General features: G+C 37.7%; 1 protein-coding gene across 11 annotated transcripts in view; it reads right to left on the bottom strand.

The window, feature by feature from the left end:
* The window catches only part of LOC110597940 (solute carrier family 25 member 53), a 67,379-nt gene extending 51,173 nt beyond the window's left edge, over nt 1-16,206 (bottom strand). For 5 of the 11 annotated variants that reach the window (XR_013431712.1, XR_013431714.1, XR_013431711.1 and 2 more), the window contains exons 1-4: nt 16,031-16,206; nt 12,605-12,641; nt 11,649-11,732; nt 198-313 (exon numbers count right to left, since the gene is read on the bottom strand). The gene's annotated coding sequence lies outside the window, so the exon portion shown is untranslated. Of the gene's footprint in view, nt 1-197; nt 314-7,118; nt 10,065-11,648; nt 11,733-12,153; nt 12,237-12,604; nt 12,642-16,030 lie in introns of those variants that run through there. The other 6 variants (XM_078034451.1, XR_013431715.1, XM_078034453.1 and 3 more) reach the window with 6 other exon arrangements.

Below are 16,206 nucleotides of genomic sequence, written 5' to 3'. Positions count from 1 at the left end.
TTTGGCTTTTCCACCTGCAACCCCCACCACATGCAGGGTAGAGGGAGATAAGCAAAAAATAAAGGACAGGAATGTAGAAGAACAAAAGATCTTAGATATAAAAGGGAGAAGCCCCTTAGCACAGATTTGGCCTTTTAGGTCTCCTTCTTCCTCTGGTATCCTTTAATAAAGCCTTTTACTTTCCACTCTACACTTGCCTCTGGTGTTATTCTTCAGCATTCAGGGTGTTACACTTCAGCATTCAGGGAAGCAAGGACGTCATGGTAACGGTGGTATCACTGTTTGGGCCTTTGCCATTCACAGCTGGCCAATCCTGAAATGAAGAGAGCAGAAAAAGAGGGGGGCCATGCAGCTGCCAAAATTAAATTCCTTTCAGGGTCTCTCCCTTTATTTTCACCTTGGGACAGCATCAGCTGCTTTTTACCATCATTTAGTGAAACAGAGAAATAAACTTTTGGGACTCTATGGACCCCAAAGTCTGACCTATGGCAAGTTCTCCCTGGCAGTGCCTTGCCCTTACTTTTCCTTGTTGTTTGGGGCTCTTTTGAGCCAAGTTGGGTTCTTTTGAACCAATTTGGGCTTCTGCCCATTTCTGTGACAAGGAAGTTCAGATTCTGTAACTTTGTGCTGCCAATTAGCAAAGAAGAGTCATAAGATACACAGAGAAAACCGGGTGGTTTGAGGAAATCTATTTTGTTATTTGTGTAAGAATGGAAAGCACTAATTTTGTATAGGTGCTCCCTAGAACAATTTTGGCTTGTCTATTTATAGCTATAAACTTATAACTAAGAAAAAGATGTTATATATGTACCTGAAGGTGTATTCTAGTTTAATATAACTGTGTCATGTGTTCTTTTGTTAGTCTGCTATTAGTCTATATTCATGGTGACTGAATTAAAGCAAAAAAAAAAAATCTGATAGCTGGTATTGACAATCCCTACTAGAATTTTATTGTTCAGTTGATGGTTCGTCTTTATTTTGAGCTGGTTAATTTGGATATCCTTTGTTTCAGAATCTTTGTTAGAACACTATTTGCTAGCATTTGGTCTTTTCTTCTGCAATCCCATTGTGTAAATCTGCCTTTTTGCTTTTTTGCCTCTTTCTTCTGATCATTGATTGCAACCTTGTCCCTTTTAGTCCAAAATACAAGAAGAAGCAAGGCCACTATTCAAGGGAGGAGATAGTGTTTAGAGAAAAACCCTATCTAGCACTCCAACTAGTTTTATGTTTGATGATTATGGTGTCTCCAGTTGCAATTACTTAATGTGGACTATTTAATATTTCCAAATAGGTTTTCTTGTGTGCTGATCTGGAGTCCTCAGGTAAGACAAATGGAAAAAATATACATAAATTTCTGACCAGCTGTTTTAAATTCTGATACAATGGGAAATGTTTTAAAATTTAAAGCAAGCTCTTTCTAAAACGACTAAAACCTGTGATAAACTAAAGCAGGAAGAAAAAGTTTTGGAAACTCAAAAGAGGCTTTACCAGTGTGGGTGGGCATAGAAAGTGCCTTATGCCCTACTCTTTGAAGGGCTAACTCTGACTGAAAACCAAGTCAGACCAGAATTGTTAGGTAGTGGTAAGTAAGTAATGAGCACTTTAGTATATAGCAAGGCCAAAAGTTATTTTTTAAAGTTTTAAGTTACTGCCAAGACAGTTGAGTAAAAACTTGTAGCAGATAACCTGTAGCAAAACATTGACCTTGACAATAAGCAAATAGAAACAAAAGAATCTAATTGGGGAAATGCATCAAGAATAAAGGATTAATGGAACTAACTCTTTTACAGGGTCCACTGAGGTCAGGGTAAAGCTAGGAGTTGTGGCCATAGGTGCCTCCATATATCCTAGAAGTGATGTTTCTTTAGTAACTCAGGACCACTAAGGTAACATCTGTTTGGCCACTGAGTCCAGTCCCCACATTAACATAGGATTGACTTGTAGATGAAGCCTCCCCCTCCTCAATGGGATGGCCACCATGACAGTTCTAGAGAGAACAAATTATGGCCAAAAACTCCACCACCAGACATGAAGGAGAACCTTGGTTCTCCTGGTAAACACCAGACAGTAATAAATATGGAGACAACATTGTTTCCTTTATTGCTCTCTGAACAGAAATGGCCCATTCTCTCAAGAGTGCTCTCTGCTTAAGCCCTAATCTACTTTTCACCCTACTCCAACTTTGATTCCACTTTACCTTTACTTGTAATAAAATTCTCTTGCATGACTTTCAGTATCTGACTTTAAATTTTCTTTTGTCAGAACACAAGAACCAATGTTTATAGCTTCGGTTCCCCACTCCCTACTCTCCTATGACAGAATGACTTATCAACTAAAATATGATTTTTCCAACCCTTTACAAAAGAAATTTCCATTTGTAAGAGTTTCTCCCTCTACTGCTTAGCTCTTAAAATATTGGTAGAGGTTTTTAACTTAAGCCTGAATAGCAAGTCTCATTTTTAAACCTTTTTATTTTAACAGACCTTTGCCTCTACCCCTTTCAGTGATGTTTAGACTGTTTTGTGTCTCTGAGATTTATATTTTTTGCTTTGTTTCAACTAAGTTAAATCTAAATCTGGAATTACAGATTTAGACTAAGGATTTCTTAGGATTATAGTAATTATATCAAAAGATTAGTTTTAAGAAACTGGCAAATAATGAATCTAAATGAAAACTATAAAATCTTCGTTTTCCATTTTTATCTATGTTTGTGTATATGTGTATATTGTGTTGTATGCTCATGGTATCAAATTAGCTAATAAATAAATATTCATAAATTTTTATTATTTTTTTAAGTATTAGGAATTGAACACAGGAGCATTCAACCACTGAGCTACATCCTGAGCACTTTTTATATTTTATTTACAGACAAGTTCTCACTAAACTGTTTAGGGCCTTGCTAAATTGCATAGGCTGGCTTTGAAATTGTGATCCTCTTGCTTTAGCCTCCTGGGATTACAGATGTGCACCACCATACCCAGCTGCTCATAAACTTTTAAAGGACATAAATACAAAGGTCTCAGTTCACATGACTTTAAATGTTTGAGAAGTTAGCTAATTTTAATTTGTTGGTAGGACAAAAGTAAAGGTATTTTTAAAATTATTAACACATTTTTGTCTTAGTAGATAATTTGGATTGTATTTGTCTCTGCTAAGATGTTTAAAGTACAGTGTCTTTTAAGATTTTTTTGAAGGGAAAAAATGGCTAAAAATATTAACTATATTTATTCAAAATCAATCTTGCTAGTGAATAGGTAGAATATTCAGACAGTAAGATCTAGGAAGGCCATTAGGACAATGGGTCCCTAAAAGGCTTCTCTAAGTAGATGAAAGCACACATTACTGTATAGAAATGGACTGCTCTGTAAAAACATTCCAAACAGCCAACCAACAAAACCCTTTGATCCAGAGGGGCAGGAAAAGAGAAGGCACACAGACCTGAGTAGAAACTACACAGAATTTCAAACTCAACAGCAAAAAGGATAGAACCAATCAGAATGTTATTGGTCCCACCAACAAACAAGTCACCTTCCAGATACCTAATCACCATACCAGTTAAGACCAATAGTCTTAGCATTCTTTTTTTTTAAATTTATTTATTTGTAGAGGGACACAATACCTTTATTTAATTTTATTTATTTATTTATTTATGGTGCTGAGGATGGAACTCAGTGCCTCACAAGTGCTAGGTAAGTGCCCTATCACTGAGCTACAATCTCAGTCCAGCATTCTTTCTATATCTGATTAGCATAAACACTGAGCAACACCCCTACCAAGTAGCTATAAGTCCCTAAATTAGTGCACTTGAGCAGCAAGCCTCTATCTGAACCCTTCTCACTCTGCAAGAGCTGTGTTTTATCTTTTTTTTTTTTTTTTTGTACCAGGGATGTACCCAGGGCACTTAACCACCAGGATACATCCGCAGCCCTTTTTATGTTTTATTTAGAAACAGGGTCTCACTAAGTTGCTTAGGACCTCAGGGCCTTGATTAGTTGCTGAGGCTGGCATTGAACTCAAGATCCTCCTGCCTCAGCTTCCCTAGCCACTGGGATTATAGGCATGTGCCACCATGAACAGCTTGAGTTGTTTCTTTTCTACTCACTCAAATAAATCTTAATTTTCATGGATTTCATTCTTCAAAGTTCATGTGACAAGAACCCTAGAAGGACTCACTAGAGGTCTGCTGCTGAATGATAACACCACCATATGACAACAGCAGGTGTTACCGGCTGTGGAGCTAAAAGATCTGTAACACAAACAGCCCTGCCCACCATGATTATAATAGCAAAATATCTGTTTTCACTAGCATCATTTTGCTGTCATGCCACTTAATATTCGAAGAGACTCATTAAATATAATTACACAGAAAATATAAAATGTAAAGGAAACAGTTGGGTAAATGCCATTCCAATAGGAAAGGAGAGAACAATGTTTTACTTCTACACTTGGCTACTGTCATCCTGACTGAACCTATTGGGTTTCAGACCTTGACTATGGGATACCTGATTTGGCTTCTTGGTTTCCTAACTCCTGACATTTAATAACTGTTTCTCTCCTCGGTATCACTTGTTTGTTTGTTTTAGAAATGATTGTGTTTCAAAAATATACAAAAGCAAAGGGAAGACTAGTCAGTCACTGAACACAGGTAATTATACTGAAATTTTGGCATATAACATTCTAGGTTTTTATAATCGTATTTATGCTTTTTTATCAAAAATGAAGTCATCCCAAAGGTATCATAAACATACATTAAAGAAAAAATAGTCTCTTCAACAAATGGTGCTGGGTAAACTGGAAATCCATATGTAGTAAAATGAAATTAAACCCCTATCTCTTACTCTGCACAGAACTCAACTCAAAAAGTGCATAATGGATCTAGGCATTAGCACTGAACCCAACCTAATTCTATCCTAAGTTTGGGAGCCATCTCGTCACAAAGTTATAAAAAGTTCATTTCTGTTTTACTAAGATATCTATTTGGCCTGACTATACTCTGAGGACTAATCTTGTTTAGAATCCCTGCCTGTGCTCTAAACTCACCCATGCCTGGCTCTCTTTGACCAGATAACAACCCTCTCTAAAACCTTAGCAGCCCCTCAGAAATTCTGATGTTGGAATCTCAATTTACTCCCTACCTTGAAATGTTAAGCCATGTAGATAATTAACCTGCTATCTGTCTTTGTATTATGCTTGCCAGAATCCCGTTAGCCATAAGTTCCCTCTTTGTAACTCTTTGTGCTATAAAAACTTTTTCCTGGACAGTTGGGCTGCTGTTCTCTAGCCCGGCTTTGGGTGAGACAGCTGCTGGTCAGCTAGATCTCTTTTGTACACAATATCTCTTTTGTACAGCAAGCTTTAATTTGATTTAAAATTGGAGTTGGTGGTCTCCAATCATGGGTTCAACAATTAGACCAAAATCCCTACACCTACTAGAAGAAAATGTAGGCCCAACTCTACCATCATGTCAGCTTAGGAACTGAATTCCTCAACAAGATTCCAAAAGGGCAAGAAGTACAATCAAGAATCAATAAATGGGATGGTATCAAAATAAAAAGCTTCTTCACAGCAAAGAAAACAATCAAGAATGTGCAGAAAGAGCCTACAGAATTGGAGAAAATCTTTGCCACCTCAGAGCATTAATTTCCAGGATATATAAAAAACTCAAAATAACTCAAAAGAACTTAAAAATCAGCATACTATAGTGACACAGCCACATCAATGCTTATAGCAGCTCAATTCACAATAGCTAAGCTACGGAACTAACCTAGGTGCCCTTCAACAGAAGAATGGATAAAGAAAATGTGATACACATACACACACACACATACACACACACAATGGAATATTACTCAGCTATAAAGAAGAATGAAATAGTGGCATTTTCCAGTAAATGGATGGAACTGGAAAATATCATGCTAAGTGAAATGAACCAGTCTCAAAAAAACAAAGGTCAAATGTTTTCTCTAATATATGGATGCTAATATACAATAAGGGGTAAGGGGAACAGAATTTCATAGGCATAAGAAAAGGGAAGGGAGGGGAGATGGGAATGGGAAAGACAATAGAATGAATCAGACAACTTTCCTATGTCCATATATGAATACATAATCAGTGTAACTGCACATCATGTACAACCACAGGAAATGGAATTTATACTATATGTATGTATGATATATCAAATTCACTCTACTGTCATGTATATCTAAAAATAACAAAAAAACAATAATTTCAAAATATTTGGAAATAAAAACTAATAACAGCAACAAAAACATGAAGTCATCCTCTACTCACTACTTGTAACCAGCTTATTTCATAACATATTGTTTTCTTATATCATTAAATAATTGCCCTCATAAAAATATTAAATATGATTGTCTGATATCTTGGTTTTCGTGGGTAATCTAAAAAGAGCTGTTAAAAATGGGTAAATCTGCCAGGTGCAGTGGCACAAGCCTGTAATCCCAGCAGCTCAGGAGGCTGAGGCAAGAGGATTGTGTGTTCAAAACCAGCCTCAGCAACTTAGTGAGGCCCTAAGCAACTCAGTGAGACCCTGTCTCTAAATAAAGTAAAAAAAAAGGGGGGGGCTGGGGATGTGGCTCAGTGGTTGAGTGTCCCTGAGTTCAATCCCCAGTACCAAAAGGAGGGGGGGAGGGGGTTAAATTAGATTTTATATAAATGGGATAAATATTTATAAATACATTTATTAGAGAAAACATCTGATTTTTTGTGGGGGGGGGGATACTAGGGGTCAAACCCAGGGCCTCAGGCATGCCCAGCAAGGTGCTCTACCACTAAGCCATGTCCCCAGTCTAACATCCAATTCATTATTCAGTTAGAATACTAAAACACCTACTGCTAAACATAAATTCAAGTACTCTTAACTTCTTAAATTCTATTCTTAAATTCACAAAACATGCACACATACATACATATACACATAGACTTGTTTATATATTAGGGTCTTTCAATGAATGCATTTTTGTAATTTTGTTGGTATATGGAAAAAAACAGTTTATGATTGCTTTATTTCTGAGTCTTCACTAAAAGGTTAATAAGAGTTAAAATTCTAACTGATGTACTTGTATAAGCAAAAATTACAAAAAAATTAAGCTGTGCTTTATTGGGGAAAATCTATTTTAAAAGAAAAAGTTATTTCATCTTATTGGATAAAAAAGAGTAATTTGTCAAAAGTCAAAAATTTCATAAAGGTTGTTTTAAATTATAAATATAAGGAAGGGGAAAAAAGAATCAGCAAGTGGGAAGGAAGAAATATAAGAAAGCTATAAGCATGGGGATATATTTTAAGGAAAATTAAAAGGAAAATATAATGTTTTGGGATGGAAAATCAGAAGCCTTGAAATCACAGTGAGTTGTGAAAACTGGCTACTAGGACAATTAGATATCCACTTGAAAAAAAAACTGGACCCCTACTTTACATCATAAGCCAAAATTATTACCTCAAAATGGAACAAATGCATTAATGTAAGAGATAAAAAATTAAACTCTTAGAAGAAAAAAACAGATGTAAATCTTCCTAACCATAGAAATTCACATGAATTTTTTTACAGTGAAGGAATAAGATATTTTTTTACTCTGGCCTATAACCATGAGGTTATATTTATATATATTTATCATCAATATCTTTGAGTACTGACTAAACAATTACAATAATAATACAGTCTCATTCACAGACATAAATTACTAAGTTTCTGAAACTGGCACTGAACTTGCCATTCTCCTGCCTCAGCCTCCCTAGACACTGGGATTACAGACATGTGCCACCATGCCTGCTGCCCCCCCACACACCATTCTATTGATTAACACAATCAAAGTCTGACAGGATTCAAAGCTGAGGGGTTACTTGACCCTGCTTATCAACGGAAGGGTGGCAAGGTCCCATTACAGAGGAGAGTGGGATGGGAGGAAGTGGTATAGACATCTTTGAAAAATAACACCCTATCACATCCTCCCAAGTACTTCTCTTGCTTAAGTATATGTTGATCTCATTTTTTTCCCCAAGGAGAAACCACTCAGGAGACTATTATTATAAATGAGGTTCCTAAACTCTATTTGAGGGTAACCAGATGCTTTTTAAAAATATATTTTTTAGTTGTAGTTGAACACAATACTTTTATTTATTTATTTTTATGTGGTGCTGAGGATCAAACCCAGGGCCTCACACATGTAAGGCAAGCACTCTACCCCTGAGCCACAATCCCAGCCCCAGAGGCTTTTATCCATATTCAGCTTTTCCGTTTAGCACATCTGACCATTTCTCCACTCTCAGTGGCTCTCAACAGAGAAGGATTTGGTCGCCTATAGGCTGCTGGACACAGCAGTAATCATTCTAAGGAGAAAAGCAGCCACTGACATGAGCTGGCTGCACCCTCACAACTAAGGCTCTTAATGAACATAAACAATTTCTTGGACCTCCAATGTTATACAAGGTTACTATGTGATCAGGATGACCAGAAAAAAAAAAAAAAAAGGAAAACCACTGCATAATCATATCTGACAAGACAAAACACAAACTTTTACCAAATCACAAAATGACCAAACATCCTACTGTCCTGGTTAAAACAGTGCCCATGGCTACTCAGTCTACTTCTAGTCTATCCTCCTAGATAATACTCATTACGATATCCACAAAATTACTTCTTAACTGAATCCAATCTAGAGCAAAGCCTCACTTCTTTAAATCCTCCCCCAAATCACCTAACAGGTTCAAATCCTATAAATCCTTTTTGACTCCCCAACAGATGCCTTACAGTTCCCCATTGTGTGCATTCTGCTTCAGTGCAACACATCCAGTGACCAACTCCATTTGCTCAACCACCATGTTTTAGTAGTCTTTGCTTAGAACTCACTGACAACTTTACTAAAGACCCTGGAGTTTACAGAATACATTCATGGCCAAGGTTATTTCTGATCTTCTGAACTCTAACATACAGTCAGTAAGACATTGGATTTTACTCTTTTTCACTATGGTTTTGGAAGACAATTATATAAATTCCTTAGACCACCAGAAACTTTTTAAATGCCCTTACAGTTAAATTCATTTAACTATAGTTAAAATATATTTATGTGTGGTGGTACACTTGTAAATCCCAGTGGTTCAAGAGGCTGAGGAAGGAGGATCACAAGTTCTAGCCTAGCCTCAGCAACTTAGCAAGACCCTGTCTCAAAATAAAAACTGAAAATGTCTGAGGATACTGTAGCTCAGTGGTTAAGTGCCCCTGGGTTCAACTTGGGGGCGGGTGGTGGGTAGAGGAATACACACACACATTTGCATATGTATGTATGTATGTATGTATGGGTAAGATATATATATATACATATATATATATATATATATATTTTATATATATATAAAATCTGGACCCCCAGATTTCCTTCTTATCACCTTATCAAGTGCAGAAAGATTATCCTGATAACAGTGACAATAGCTGTCCTATCCCCAGCATGGCTACAGAGTCCAAGGGCAACCTGGCTTCAGACTATCCAAGACATTTAAGTCTCTGCTATGGGAAAAGAAATAAGTATAATAGGACAACTGGCTCATCAGCTGTGGGTACCAGAGTCCAGAACATATTTCTATTGCTGTCACCTCCTCCTCTTCCTAATGAGTTCTTGATTTCTCTCATAGTCATTTTGCAAAGGAAAAATTTGACTTTTTGTGGTGCTGGGGATTGAACCCAGGGCCTTGTATATGCGAGGCAAGCACTCTACCAACTAAGTTATATCCCTAACCCCAAAATATGACATTACTTATAATTACCCACCCTTTTCCCCTTATCCTTTTCAGTTCTCACTCCCTTGATACAAAGACTTGTATACTCAGAAAAACCATGTGTAGGGCTAGGGTCGTGGCCCAGTGGTAGATCACTTGTCTAGCATGTGTGAGGCACTAGGTTCAATTCTCAGCACCACATACAAATAAATAAAGGTCCAATGACAACTAAATATTTTAAAAAAGAAAGAAAAACCATGTGGCCTAAGGGGTATGGGCTCAGTGTTAGAGTACTTGCCTAATATGCTCAATAGCCTGGGTCCAATCTCCAACACTACAAAAATGAAAAAAAATTTTTTCAAAAAACACTGTCTTCCACAGCATGGTAGTTAAGTGACAGATCAGAAACCTCCCCTTACCTTAGAGGTGCACATATACAGTTAATTTAAAGGCATTTAAAGAACCAGCTATAGCAGTTAGGTAATTTGGATTGGAAACAAACTCATCTGAACTTCAGTTCTAGAGTTATTTTAACACACATGACTCCAAATTCTCCTTAGCCTGTCTATTCCCAGGAACCCTGGGAGTTTTTCCCTTGCAAAATGACTATGAGAGAAATCAAGAACTCATTAGGAGGAGGAGGAGGTGACAGCAGTAGAAATATGAATGTTAATGCAAAAATATTAAAGCATTGTTGGGCTGGGGTTGTGGCTAAGTGGTAGAGCACTTGCCTAGCATGTGTGAAACACTGGGTTTGATCCTCAGCACCACATAAAATAAAAAAAACAAAATAAAGGTATTGTGTCCATCTACAACTAAAAAAATAAAAATTAAAAATTAAAGCATTGCTACCTAGGAATCATCTAGGACATCAAGCTAAAGAGCCCAACCTCACATAGGTTTAACTTCTCACATTTCACCGAAAATTATACTCTCTCAGTAGAATGAATTGGACATAACTTTTCTATGTCCACATATGAATACATGACTAGTAAAACTCCATATGTACAACCCCAAGAATAGGAAGTTATACTTCAAGTGTATATGTCAAAATACATTCTACTGTCATGTATAACTAAAAAGAATAAAAAATTTTAAAAAACACACAAAAAAGAGAATTGTACTCTCTGGAGGACAATGTGCAGATTAGATATGAGGACTAATGTGGAGGGGAGAAATCAGTGAAACAACAAAAAGGATAAGGTTTGGCAATCATGAATGAATTTGATAATTTTTAAGTTTGGTTGCTTTTTGTGTGTGTTTGTGTCTGGCTGACTCCCTTAGGATGTGAGGATGTGCATACAGCAGATAAGATATTTCTGAAACATTCAGAGCACTGGCCAGCCCAGCTACTTGCTGGCCCTCTGCAAAGACTCTGAATAGAACTAGGCCGGTTTGTTTGGACTTTTTCTGTTGTTATTTTATGTGTGCCTGGTTGTTTGGTTTGAGGTTGTTTTATAACTGGTCTGGGGAGAGATCTGGGATGCAACATTGACTAGAGTCTAGAATGAATAGTAAAATTTCTGAAAGTGTGTCCTGGTCATTTTCAGACTCCTGGGAGGATTTGGAGGGCATGTGTAACTGTGAACTGTACCCCTCCAGGAGACTGTTTAGGGTCAACCTTTAAAAGAAATCTTCAAATTAAGCTCCAGCACAACAGGATTTCTGGTTCTGAGCTCTAGATTAAACAAAATGATTATTTCTTCAGAGGAGGGAGAGATTTTATTGAGGGTTAGAAAAAAACTACCTACCATACCTTCTCAATTCTGACTCATTATACTAATTTTTCTCTGACAATTAGATCATCACAGCATTTTTTAACTTCAACATAATTTATTACTAGAAATTAGGAACAACCCATATTTTGTTGTTGTTGACACAAGTAGGGGTGTGAATTCCACTATAAATAACTACTTACCTTAATATAACTCAGCAAAGAATTTTAAAAGAAAATATCTTCTTAGTGTTTTTTTAATTTTCATGGTGCAAAGCACTATGACACCTAAAATTGAAGAAAAACAGTTTTGTTTGGTTAATCTTTGCTTCACCATTCAAAATATACAAATGAACAACCAAAACAAACCCATTCTATTAAAGACAAACATAAGACCTAAAATGTAAAACTTGTAGACAAACTAAGACAAGAGAAAAACTATATGACATTGATATGGGCAATGATTATTTGTATTTGATCTCAAAAGTTCAGGCAACAAAAACAAAAATAGACAAACGGGGGGCGGGCTGGGGCTGTGGCTCAGCAGTAGAGCGTTCATCTCTCATATGTGAGACCTGGGTTTGATCCTCAGCACCACATAAAAATAAATAAATAAATAAAGATATTGTGTCCATGTAAAACTAAATTTTTTTTTTTTTTAAATAGACAAATGGGGGCTGGAGTTATGGCTTAGAGGTAGAGAGCTCACCTGGCATGTGTGAAGCACTGAGTTTGATCCTCAACACCACAAAAAAATAAAATAAAAAATAAAGAGATTGTGTCCACCTATAACTAAAAAATAAATATTAAAACAAATAAGACAAATGGGCCGGGTAACTAAGGACACTGAAATAGGAGGATTCTCCAAGTTCAAGGCCAACTCTAAGCAACTTAGGGAGACCCTGTCTCAAACACAGAAGGGGTGTAGTGGCTCACACCTGCAATCCCAGCAAAGCCAGCCTCAGCAACTTAGTAAGGCCCTGAGCAACTTAGGAAGACTCTGTCTCAAAAAGTGAAAAAAAAAAAATGGCAATGTGGTTGAGTGCCCACCCCTGGGTTCAATCCTCAGTAAGGGAGGGGATGGAGGGAAGGGGGGGTATGAAGGGGGGGCAGAGGGGGAGGGGAACAGAGGAAGGGGGTGATGAGGACAAAACACCTACCTGCCATTCAAATTCACTATCTGACCAGTCCCAGTATCTGCAATACCAAAAATAAATAGATAGATAGATAGATAGAACAGACTAGGAATGCAGCTCAGTGGTAAAGTGTCCCTGGGTTAATCCCCAGTACCAAAAAAAAAAAAATAGACAAATGGGATTATATCAAACTAAAATACTTCTGCACATCAAAGAAAACATTCAACAGTAAAGAAACAACCTATAGGGGATGAGACTGTAGCTCAGTGGCAGAGCACTTGTCTAGCACATGTGAGGTACTGGGTTCAATTCTTTGAACCACATAAAAATAAAACAAATAAAATGGAGGCATTCTGTCCATCTATAACTACAAAAAAATTTAAACAACCTACAGCATGAGAGGAAATATATATCTGTAAGCCATACATCTGATAAGGGGTTAATATCCAAAATATATAAGAAACTCAACTCAATAAGAAGAAAATAACACAACTTAAAAATGAGCAGAGAGACAGGCACAATGGTATATGCCTGTAATTCCAGCAACTCTGGAGACTGAGGCAGGAGGATCGTGAGTTCAAAGCCAGCCTCAGCAAAAGTGAGGCACTAAGCGACTCAGTTAGACCCTGTCTCTAAAATACAAAATAGGGCTGAGGATACGGCTAAGTGGTCGAGTGCCCCTAAGTTCAATACCTGGTACCAAACAAACAAAGAACTTGAATAATATTCCTTGAAAGGAAGACTTACAAATGGCCAACAAACATATGAAAAAATGTTCAACACCACTAATCACTAAAAAATGCAATAAAGCCCCAATAATATATCACCTCATACCTGTTGAAATAGCTATCATAAAAAAGATGAGGGTGGGGATGGGGTTGTGCCTCAGTGGTAGAGCGCTTGCCTAGCACATGTGAAACACTAGGTTTGATTCTCAGCACTGCATATAAATAAATAAAATAAAGGTCCATTGACAACTATTTTTTTTTAAAGGATGAGGGGCTGGAGATGTAGCTCGATGTTAGATTACTTGCCTAGCAAGCACAGAGTCCTGGGTTTGATTCCCCAGCAAGTTTAGAGAAAAGAAGACTCATGTACATTGTTGGTGGAAATGTAAATTAGTAAGGCATTATGGAAAATTGTATAGCAGTTCCTCAAAAACTTAGAATTACCAGCAATCTCACTTTGGGGTATATATGCAAAGGATTTGAATCAATATGTTGAAGAGAGACCTGCATTCTCAAATTAATTACAGCATTATTCACAATAGCTAAGTTATGGAATCAACAAAATTGTCCATTAAAGGGTGAATGGTAAAAGAAAATGTGATATATATTAACAGAATACTCTTCAACCTTAAAAAAGAAGAAAAGTCTATCATTTGTAATAGCATGGACAAACCTGTATAAAGTGAAATAAGCCAAGCACAAAATGACAAATACTGCATATTCTCATATATGTGTGGAATTTAAAACAATTACACTCATAGTAGAGAGTATAGTGGTGGATATCAGAGGCTGGAGGCTGAAGAGAATGGGGAGATGTTGATCAAGGTGTATAAAACTTTACGTAGATAGGAGGAATGTTTTTTGAGATCTACTATATAGCACGACAACTATAATTAATAATAGAAATAGAAAATTAAGTTCTCTTGCTGGGTGTAGTGGTGCATGCCTGTATTCCCAGGAACTCAGGAGGCTGAGGCAGGAGGATTTCAAGTTGGAGGCCAACCTCAGAACTTAGTGAGACCCTGTCTGGGGCTGATAGTGGTAAAACTCAGTGGTAAAGTGTCCCTGATTTCAATTCCCAGTAACCCCCCCCAAAAAAGGTATGTTGTGCATTTCAAAATTGCTAAGTTTCAAATATTTACAGCACAAAAAATTAAGTATTTCAGGTGATGGGTATGTTTCTTAGCTTAATTTAATCATTCCACATTTTGTGTGTGTGTGTGTGTGTGTGTGTGTGTGTGTGAGAGAGAGAGAGAGAGAGAGAGAGAGAGAGAGAGAGAGAGAGAGAGAGAGAGACTTGACTTTGTATCCCATATATATGATGTTTTGTCAACATACACTAAAATACAAATGTAAAAAATTAAACATTTTCTGTGCAGTGTCTAAACAAAATCTATTTTTATATCCATTATGATTTAGTTCAGATCTGTAACTGGGGGTGTGCCTAGCCTTCTCTACATAAAATGCCCTTTCAGATTTACTTAAATCTGCTGTGTTTAGACCAGCAGTGGCCCCAAGGCCAATAGTATTAGCATCTCCAGGGACTTGCTAGAAATGTTAATTTGGGGGCCCACTCCATACCAACTGAAAAAGTAACTCTGCATGAAACCCAGTAATTCTGTTTTAATAAGCTCTCCAACTGATTCTGATGCACAGGAACATTTGAGAACCCATTGACCTGGACTGTCTGCTATACAGCTGTTTCTCTGGTTAACAAAGCAGTAGGTTTGATGGTTCAGAAGCATTAAAAGATTGCTTAGGATTTCTAGTGGGTGCACAATTCTCTGCTATGAATTGAGTTTGCTAGAAAACAAAGAACTGGCACAAAAGTGTTTTAAAGCCAGGAAGCCTGTAAATCCTTTACTGCAGTCCTACATAGAGCTAGTAGGCTCCACATGCAAAGAGAGACCCTGTTTTCAAGTAGTATCAATTTTCCCAGGAAGCTTCTGGGATTGTGATGTGCAAGTGCTCTCGGGAGGAATAAACTTTTTGAGCTGAGGTACTTCTTAGCTCTCCAAGTGGCTGCATCTGTGCTTAAAAGGGAGGAAATGTACCTGGAAGAAAACTGCACACAGTTTTGCCCTTATTTTATCTTAAAATATGTATATTAAGGGCTGGAGTGCTAGAGCAATTGCCTAGCACATGTAAGGCAGAAGCCATGCCCAAGGGCTCCGCAGGTAAAACCTGTCCCCTTGTATTTTAATTTCCTATGTTCAAATGCAGTTAGCAACTGCTTAGATGTAAAAGTGGAGAACAAAGCCTAATTCCTTCTCTAGACCCTCTAGTGCAGTACTCAGAACAGAACAGATACTGTACTCAGTAATTTGGAAAAGAAAGCTATCATTCCACTAGTAACCATCTGAAACTACAGGCTTAGATCACTCCAATAAAATCATCTTTTAGAAGTTCGACTCAGGCGTGTTGGTGCCAAGCCAACAATACATTTTCGCCCAGATTTATCACTTTCAACAGTTTGCCACCTCCCCCAAGGATACCGCCAATCCCCAACTGAAAATAACCAGAGCATTTACACATCCCAAGGTCAACACACACAGTTACACGCCCCCTTAGCCCTACAACTATGCCATCAATTCTCGCGGCAGAGTCCGTCTGCGGGTTAGTTCCCCCCACTCCTCACGTCCTTTCACTTCCGTTCCCCTCTGTCTGCGTAGCTGGTAAGCAGGACATGCCCAGCCCTCAGACTGTAAGAAATACTACAAACCTCTGCCTTATCTGCTCTCCGCGGCTGACGACCCCTGAACTTCGGCTGGCTTCAGAGAGCTATGGCAGTGGCAGTTCGGCCGCTCAACCACTCATTTAGGGTCGGCCATGATAAAGAAGCGCACCGTATTGTTCAAGCGCCTGCAGGTGACGCACAACAGAGTCCCCACAATCCTC

This window comes from Ictidomys tridecemlineatus, chromosome X (genome assembly GCF_052094955.1).
Source record: "Ictidomys tridecemlineatus isolate mIctTri1 chromosome X, mIctTri1.hap1, whole genome shotgun sequence".
Lineage (NCBI taxonomy): Eukaryota > Metazoa > Chordata > Mammalia > Rodentia > Sciuridae > Ictidomys > Ictidomys tridecemlineatus.
This window is presented reverse-complemented; position numbering and strand designations above follow the sequence as displayed.